The following is a 10,127-nucleotide window of genomic DNA, read 5'->3' as shown; positions in this document are numbered from 1 at the left end:
GCAGGCCCTGGAGCTTTTTTTGAAGGGTTTTATTGGACTCAACAATGACACACAAAGCAGCACAGCTCAGAGCACATGCTGGCCAGCCAGCAGAGAGCTGGTGAATGAATATGCTGAGGCAATGGAAGACATACCACTGGGTGGGGTGGTCATCATCCAGACATCTGCTGACAGTGCCAATTGTATAGTTACCTGCAGACTCAGATGACTCACCCCAAATTTTGAGAAAATTATGCCACATAAACACATATACCTCAAGGGAGTATGAAAAGGTTTTTTAAATACATAATTGGGGCAGCAGCAAAGGCTTCCCAGGAAATAGGCTAAGAGGAGAGCTTGAGACAGCAAGGAAAGGAGGCTGACTGGGTTTTTATTGTGGTTGGAGGTGGGACTATGGGAGAGTCTCCACATACAGGCAGGGGCTTGTATGGTTTGAATCTTCTGCTGTCACCAAAGAAGGGAGGACCCAGGTTTTCTTGCCACTTTCTCCATATGTGAGCACAAAGGGAAGAGGGAGGGTGAGACTTAAACACTGACAATAATCAAACATCCAAAAATGGCCCCAGATGGCTCATTACTCTATTTGAGAAGTATGTTTTGTAGTGAGCAGCTCTATGCAAATCTACAGCCAAAGGCAGAGGGAGCTGAGAGGCCAAAGACAGAGGCAGTTAAGTCCAGTTTCCCGGAAGAAAACATTTAACAGGGACTTGGAAACAGAAGTCATGTCTTAGGCAGCTTTGAGATGATCAATCCCTGCACCTGCCCTCCAGAAAGTAGCAGGCTTTTTTGATAAATTGTGTGCAGCTGGTTATGCCTCAGATTTTCTTGCAAAGCTTGTGACCAGTGGGGAGGTTAGATAAGCATCCTTATAAGGGGTTATCTATGCTACAGGCATTGTGTAAAGACCTTGCTGCAGGACACTTTGGTATGCAGGAATCAACTACTGGTCATCATAGTGGTTTTGCTTCAAGAGGGCATTATTCTTGCCAGGCGGCAGGCTATTTTCCTACACTCTACTCTGTGAAATCGGCCCTTACAATCTCACATGCCCTCCTCTTATGGAGTAGTCCCTGGGCATACAGGGAAAGTGCTTGATATATAGCTTTAGCAACAGAGCATTGCCAATGGAAAGCAGCTTAGGCCCAGCAGGATTCCAAATGAGAAAGATTTGCCAGCTTTCTTGAATCATCTCCAGTCTCTGGAATACTGATATGGTTTGGCTGTGTCCCCACCCAAATCTCATTTTGAATTTTAACTCCCATAATTCCCACATGTCATGGGTAGAACCTGGTGGAAGGTGGTTGAATTATGGGGGTGGGTCTATCCCATGCTGTTCTCATGATAGTGAATGAGTCTCATGAGATCTGATGGTTTTTAAAAGGGAAGTTTCCCTGTACAAGCTCTTTTCTTTGCCTGCTGCCATCCATGTAAGATGTGATTTGCTCCTCCTTGCCTTCTGCCATGATTGTGAGGCCTCCCTAGCCATGTAGAACTGTAAGTCAACTAAACCTCTTTCTTTTGTAAATTGTCCAGTATTGGGTATGTGTTTATCAGCAGTGTGAGAACAGACTAATACAGTAAATTGGTAACAGTTGCTGAAATGATACTCAAAACTGTGGAAACAACTTTGGAACTGAGTAACAGCAGAGGTTGGAACAGTTTGGAGGGCTTAGAAGAACACAGGAAAATGTAGGACAGTTTAGAACCTCCCAGAGACTCAAGGAATGGCTTTGACAAAAATGCTGATAATGTGTGGACAATGAAATCCAGGCTGAAGCGGTCTCAGATGGAGATGAGAAAGTTTTTGGGAACTGGAGCAAAGATGACTCTTGTTATGTTTTAACAAGGAGACTGGCAGCATTTTGCCACTGCCCTAGAGATTTGTGGAACTTTAAACTTGAGAAAGATGATGTAGAGTATCTGGTGGAAGAAATTTCTAAGCAACAAAGCATTCAAGAGGTGATTTGGGTGCTGTTAAAGGCATTCAGTTTTTTAGATTTTTGATTTTGAGATAGTATCACTCTGTCACCCATGCTGGAGTACAGTGGCATGATCTTCCTCACTGCAACCTTTTGGGTTCAAGAGATTCTCCTGCCTCAGCCTCCTGAGTAGCTGGAATTACAGATGTGCACCACCACACCCAGCTAATTTTTGTATTTTTAGTAGAGACAGGGTTTTGGCATGTTGGCCAGGCTGGTCTTGAACTCCCAACCTCAAGTGATCTGCCCACCTTGACCTCTCAAAATTCTGGGATTAGAGTCGTGAGCCACTGTGCCCAGCCAAGGTATTCGGTTTTAAAAGGGAAACAGAGCATAATAAAAGTTTTAGAAATTTTCAGCCTGACAATGTGATAGAAAAGAAAATCCCATTTTCTGAGGAGAAATTCAAGCCAGCTGTAAAAATTTGCATAACTAACAAGGAGCCAAACGTTAATCACCAAGACAATGGGGAAAATGTCTCCAGGGAATGTCAGAGACCTTTGTGGCAGCCCCTCCTATCACAGGCCAAGAAGTTTAGGAGGACAAAATGGTTTCATGTGCTGGGTCAAGGGACCCTGTACTGAGTGCAGACTAGGGACTTGTGCCCTGTGTCCCAGCTGCTACAGCCGTGACTGAAAGAGGCCAAAGTACAGGTCAGGGGCAGAAGTGCCCAAGACCATGGAAACCCACCTCTTGCATCAACATGACCTGGATATGAGACATGGAGTCAAAGGAGATAATTTTGGAGCTTTAAGATTTGATTGCCCTGCTAGATTTTGGACTTGCACAGGGCTGGTAGCCCTTTTATTCTGGCCAATTCCTCCTATTTGAATGGCTGTATTTACCCAATGCCTGTACCCACATTGTATCTAGAAAGTAACTAACTTGATTTTGATTTTACAGGCTCATAGGCAGAAGGGACATGCCTTGTCTCAGAATAGACTTTGAACTGTGGACTTTTGAATTAATGCTAAAATGAGTTAAGACTTTGGGGGACTGTTGGGAAGGCATGATTGGTTTTGAAATGTGAGGACATGAGATTTGGGAGGGGCATGGGGTGGAATGATATCATTTAGCTGTGTCCCCACCCAGATCACATCTTGAATTGTAACTCCAATTCTCACATGTCCCGGAGGAACCTGGTGGGACATAGTTTAATTATGAGGGTGGGTCTTCCCTGTGCTTCTTGTAATAGTGAATGAGTCTCACGAGAGGTGATGGTTTTAAAAATGGGAGTTTCCCTGCACAAGCTCTCCTCCTTGCCTGTTGCCATCCATGTAAGACATTACTTGCTCCTCCTTGCCTTCTACCATGATTGTGAGGCCTCCCCAGCCATGTGGAACTGTACATCCATTAAACCTCTTTCTTTTGTAAATTGCCCAGTCTTGGGTATGTCTTTCTCAGCAGCATGAGAATACACTAATACAAATACCATTTTTGTTTTCTCAAAAGAAGTAAAATGAGTGATATGTAACAATAATTTGAATAGTAGAAATATGTGCAGAAGGATTGCAATCAAAAAGAGAATCTGGGCTGTGTGTGGTGTCTCACACCTTTAATCCTAGCACTTTGAGAGGCCAAGACATGAGGAATGCTTGAGGAGTTTGAGACCGGCTTTGGCAACATAATGAGACTCTATCTCTACACAAAAATAATAAATAAAATTAGCTTGGCATGGTGGCACACACCTGTAGTCCCAGCTACTGTGGAGGCTGAGGTGGGAGGATCAGTTGAGCCTGAGAGGTTGAGGCTGTAGCAAGCTGTGATTGTGCCATTGAGCCCCAGCCTAAACAACAGAGGGAGGTCCTGTTTCTTTTGAGAGAGAGAGAGAGAGAGAGAGAGAGAGAGAGAGAGAGATGGAGGGAGAGGGAGAGAGGAGGGGGGAAGGAGAGAGAATTTGTGTGCCAAAATGAAAAAATAAAAAAACCTATTCCATTAAGGAGCCAAGTAAAGACATCATGAAGAAACTTAAAACCCATTTCAATTAAAACCTAGTTCTTTAAAGACTTCTTATAATCAGAAAATAATTCAGGATTCAGTCCAAATTTTAGGCAAATGAAAACTAAGAAACAATGGTCAGGGCTGCAATCCAATAACAGGTGTGCTACGGTTTTCTTATGAAACAATTTTCCTCTCACCAATCCCTCTTTTTTTACTAAAGAGAAATCATAGTATGACAAATTTATTCTCAAAATAAGTTTTAGTCTTATTATACTTGGCCTGATTATTTGCATAACATGCAGCAAATATAGTGATTGGCATATAGGCTTCTTTTAAGTTGGCTTTGCTGGAATTTTTCATTAGGAATTTCAGATTAGACTTTTAAAAGCTTCTTGGCAAGGTGTGGTGGCTCACACCTGTAATCCTAGCACTTTGGGAGGCCAAGGTGGATGGATCACGAGTTCAGGAGTTTAAGACCAGCCTGGCCAGCATGGTGAAACCCCCTCTCTACTAAAAATACAAAAATTAGCAGACGTGGTGGCAGGCGCCCATAAGCCCAACTACTAGGGAGGCTGAGGCAAAGAATTGCTTGAACCAGGAAGCAGAGGTTGCAGTGAGCCAAGATCATGCCACTGCACTCCAGCCTGGGCAACAGAGTGAGACTTTGTCTCAAAAAAAACGCTTCTCAAGGCTAGGAAGCCAAGCCAAGCATTTGCCATCAGACTGTACCTCTAATGCCTGTACAAATTCATTGAATTCCTCTCTTCTCAAGGTCCTGAAATATCTAGAGGTTCCAGAACCTGTCTGAAAGTAGCATTCTTTACTTACCACAAAGTCAGAAACCTTGTAAGGGAGCTGTCATAGACAAGGTACCAGGCCAGTCTTTCCAAGGGTCTTTTGGTTCCTCTATAGAGTCAACTTGAATTTCTCAAAGCTGTCTGGTCATGTCTGAAAATATGCCAGTTCTCTCAAAGCCTTAGTAAAGGCTTGGTAAAGCCATGCTTGGCTTGGCTTCCTAGCCTTGAGAAGCTTTTTTTTGAGACGGAGTCTCGCTCTGTTGCCCAGGCTGGAGTGCAGTGGCACAATCTTAGCTCACTACAACCTCTGCTTCCTGATTCAAGCAATTCTCTGCCTCAGTCTTCCTAGTAGTTGGGATTATGGGTGCCTGCCACCATGTCTGCTAAGCCACTTGGTAAAATTTCCAGTGTCTTCAGTGTATGTTGTTACAAAAGAAAACATATTATTGCTGAATGTATGCAAATAATTATATTGCCATAAAATAAGAATACTCATGAATAGCTTCCAAAGTTTGGAGAAATGAGGTAAAAATAATAGTAAATGTTTCACTATTGCTTACAAAAGGATATTTTACCCAAGTGCTATATAGAAAAAGTTTTCTTGACTGGGAAACAACTGTAAAAATAATTAGCAAGGTTTCAAACAAAAAGTCATAAAAATCATATTAGCCCTTCAACAGTTCAATCCCGTGTAATTCTTGCTCTTCTTGATGTTGGGTTAGTAATCATCATGAATATATTTGTTTTTTATTAGAGTACTGGAAGTTTTTACTTAGTCCAGTGGTAGCATCCTCAAATTTATCAGAAACCTTTATTTAAGATTACTTGTTAGGGTCTTCTCCATGAATTTCCCTGAGGGTACAACACTTTAGGGTTTGCAAAATGTTTTAGAAAACAGCAGCAGAATAAAGCAATTTATTGCATATGTCAAGATATATGAGATTTTTAGGAACCTCATATAATTTTGGAGCACATATTAATAAAGCATCCTATAAATATAAGGCAAAGTAAGTTAAACACCAGAAGCTTCTGCCAAAATGGCTAAATAGGAATGGCTCCAGTCTGCAGTTCCCACCCAGCAAGAGAGATCCAGAAAGCAAGTGATCTCTGCATTTCCAACTGAAGTATCAGGTTAATTTCATTGGGACTTTTTAGACAGTAGGTGCATCCCAAGAAGGGCAAACCAAAGCAGGGTGGGGCATCACCTCACCTGGGAAATGGAAGGGGCCAGAGAACTCCCTCTCCTACCCAAAAGAAGCCTTTGGGGACATTTCTCAACACTCTGGCACTCTGGATCAGATACTGTGCTTTTCCCATGGTCTTCACACCCACAGACCAGGAGATTCCCTCCAGTGCCTATACCACCAGTGCCCCAAGTTTCCAGCACAAAACTGGGTGGCTGTTTTAGCTGCAGCATTTTTTTTTTCTCATACCCAGGGTCACCTGGAACGCCAGCAAGACAGAACCGCTCATTCCCCTGAAAAACGGGGCTGAAGCCAGGGAGCCAAGTGATCTGACTCAGCAGATCCCACCCCCACAAAGACCAGCAAGCTAAAATCCACTGGCTTGAAATCCTTAAAGCCAGCACAGCAGTCTGAGCTCGACCTGGAACATTTGAGCTCTGTAGGGGGAGGAGCATCCACCATTGCTGAGGCTCTGGTAAGCGGTTTTAACCTCACCTGTGTAAACAAAGTCACTGGGAAGTTTACACAGCAACTGGGCAGAGGACACAGCAGCTCAGCAAGGCCTCTGCAGGCAGACTGTCAGCTAGACTCACTTCTTGCTGGGCAAGGCATCTCTGAAAAAAGGCAGCAGCCCATCAGGGACTTATAAATAAACCCCCAACTTCCTGAGACAGAGCACCTGGGGAAAGGAGCGGTTGTGGGTTCTGCTTCAGCAGACCTAAATGTTCCTGCCTGGCAGCTCAGAGGGGAGCAACAAATCTCCCAGCATAGTACGTGAGCTCTGATAAGGGACAGACTGCCTCCTGAAGTGGCTCCCTGACTCCCGTGTATCCTCACTGGGAGACATCTCATACGGGAGAGTTTTGGCTAACATCTGGCGGGTACCCTTCTGGGACAAAGCTACCAGAGGAAGGAACATGAAGCAGTCTTTGCTGTTCTGCAGCCCCCATGGGTGATTCCCAGGCAAGCAGGATCTAGAGTGGACCTCCAGCAAACTCCAGCAGACCTGCAGTAGAGGGTTCTGACTGTTAGAAGGAAAACTAACAAACAAAATAAATGCTTTAACATCAACAGAAAGGACATCCACTCAGAGACCCCATCGAAAAGTCACCAACTACAAAGACCAAAGGTAGATAAATCCATGAAGATGGGGAAAAACCAGCATAAAAAGGCTGAAATTGCCAAAAACTAGAACGTCTCTTCTCCTCCAAGGGATCACAACTCCTCACCAGCAAGGGAACAAGGCTGGATGGAGAATGAGTTTGATGAATTGACAGAAACAGGTTTCAGAAAGTGGGTAATAACAAACTTCTCTGAGCTAAAGAAGCATGTTCTAACCCAATGCAAGGAAACTAAGAACTTGAAAAAAGGTTAGACAAAATGCTAACCAGAATAACCATCATACAGAAGAACATAAACGACTTGATGGAGCTAAAAAACACAGCACAAACTAAGCTTCAAAAGCAAAGGAGAAATAAAATCCTTTATGGAAAAGCAAATGCTGAGAGATTTGTTTCTACCAGGGCTGCCTTAAAACAGCTCCTGAAGGAAGCAGTAAACATGGAAAGGAACAACCAGTACCAGCCACCACAAAAACATACCAAATTATAAAGACCATTGAAGAAACTGCATAGACTAACGGGCAAAACAACCAGCTAGCATCAAAACGGCAGAATCAAATTCACACGTAACAATATTAACCTTAAATGTAAATAGGATAAATGCCCCAATCAAAAGACACAGACTGGCAAATTGGATAAAGAGTCCAGACCCATCAGTTGGCTGTATTCAGGAGATCCATCTCACAAGGAAAGACACACATAGGCTCAAAATAAAGGGATGGAGAAAGATTTACCAAGCAAATGGAGAGAAAATAAAAGCAAAGGCTATAATCCTAGACTCTGATAAAACAGACTTTAAACCAAAAAAGAAGGGTATTACATAATGGTAAAAGGATCAATGCAACAAGAAGAGCTAACGATCCTAAATATATATGCATCCAATACAGGAGCATCCAGATACAAAAGCAAGTTCTTAATGGCCTGTGAAGAGACATACTCCCAGACGATAACAGTGGGAGACTTTAACACCCCACTGTCGATATTAGACAGATCAATGAGACAGAAAATTAACAAGGATATTCAGGACTTGAATTCAGATCTGGACCAAACAGACCTAATAGATATCTACAGAACTCTCCATACCAAATCCACATAATATACATACTTCTCAGCACCACATTGCACTTATTCTAAAATTGACCACATAATTGGAAATAAAACACCCCTCAGTAAATGCAAAAGAATGGAAATTATAACAAACAGTCTCTCAGACCACAGTGCTATCAAATTAGAACTCAGGATTAAGAAACTCACTCAAAACCAAACAACTACATGGAAACTGAACAACCTGCTCCTGAATGACTACTGGCTAAATAATGAAATGAAGGCAGAAATAAAGATGTTCTTCAAAATAAAGCTGTTTTTCAGAACAAAGACACAATGTAACGGAATCTCTGGGACACATTTAAAGCAGTGTCTTGAGGGAAATTTATAGCATTAAATGCCCGTAAGAGAAGTGAGGAAACATCTGAAATAGACACCCTAAAAACATGATTTAAAAACTAGAGGAGGAAGATAAAAAAAATCCAAAAGCTAGCAGAAGACAAGAAATAACTAAGATCAGAGCAGAGCTGAATGAGATGGAGACACAAAAAAAATTCCTCAAAATATCAATAAATCCAGGAGCTGGTTTTTTGAAAAGATAAACAAAATAGAGAGACCATTAGCCAGACTAATAAGAAAGAAAACAGAGAAGACTCAAATAGATGCAATAAAAAAAATGAGAAAAGGGATATCACTACTGATCCCATGGAAATACAAACTACCATCAGAGATTACTACAAACACCTCTATGCAAATACACCAGTAAATCTAGAAGAGATGGATAAATTCCTGGATACTTACACCCTTCTAAGACTAAACCAGGGAGAGGTTGAATCCTTGAATAGACCAATAACAAGGTCTGAAATTGAGGCAGCCATTAATAGTCTACCAACCAAAAATAGTCCAGGACCAGAAGGGTTCACAGCTGAATTCTACCAGAGATACAAAGAGGAACTGGTACCATTTCTTCTAAAACTATTCCAAACAATACAAAAAGAGGGAATCCTCCCTAACTCATTTTATAAGACCAACAGCATCCTGATAACAAAACCTGGCAGAGACACAACTAAAAAAGAAAATTTCAGGCCATTATCCATGATGAACATAGATGCAAAAATTCTCAATAAAATACTGGCAAACTTAATACAACAGCACAAGAAAAAGTTTATCCATCACAATCAAGTTGGCTTCATCAATGGGAGGCAAGGCTGCTTCAACATACACGAATCTATATATGTAATCAATCACATAAATAGAACCAAAGACAAAAACCACATGATTATCTCAATAGATGCAGAGAAGAGCTTTGACAAAATTCAACAGCTCTTTATGCTAAAAACTCAATAAACTAGGTATTGATGGAAAGTATCTCAAAATAATAAAAGCTATTTATGACAAACCCACAGCCAATATCATACTGAATAGACAAAAACAGTTTGAAAAATGGCACAAGACAAGGATGCCCTCTCTCACCACTCCTACTCAACATAGTATTGGAAGTTCTGGCCAGGGCAATCAGGCAAGAAAAACAAATAAACGGTATATAATCAGGAAAAGAGGAAGTCAAATTGTCTCTGTTTGCAGACAACATGATTGTATATTTAGAAGACCCCATCATCACAGCCCAGAATCTCCTTAAGCTGATAAGCAACTTTAGCAAAGTCTCAGGATACAAAATCAAAGTGCAAAAATCACAAGCATTCCTATACACCAATAACAGACAAACAGAGAGCCAAATCATGAGTGAACTCCCATCCACAATTGCTACAAATAAAATAAAATACCTAGGAATACAACTAACAAGGGATGTGAAGGACCTCTTCAAGGAGAACTACAAACCAATGCTTAAGGAAATAAGAGAGGACACAAACATATGGAAAAACATTCCATGCTCATGGTTAGGTAGAATCAATACCCTGAAAATGGCCATACTGCCCAAAGTAATTTATAGATTCAATGCTATCCCCATCAAGCTACCATTGACTTTCTTCACAGAATTGGAAAACACCACCTTAAACTTCATATGGTACCAGAAAAGAGCCAACATAACCAAGATAATCT

Source organism: Cebus imitator, unplaced genomic scaffold (genome assembly GCF_001604975.1).
Source record: "Cebus imitator isolate Cc_AM_T3 unplaced genomic scaffold, Cebus_imitator-1.0 Scaffold1124, whole genome shotgun sequence".
Taxonomy (NCBI): Eukaryota; Metazoa; Chordata; class Mammalia; order Primates; family Cebidae; genus Cebus; species Cebus imitator.
This window is presented reverse-complemented; position numbering follows the sequence as displayed.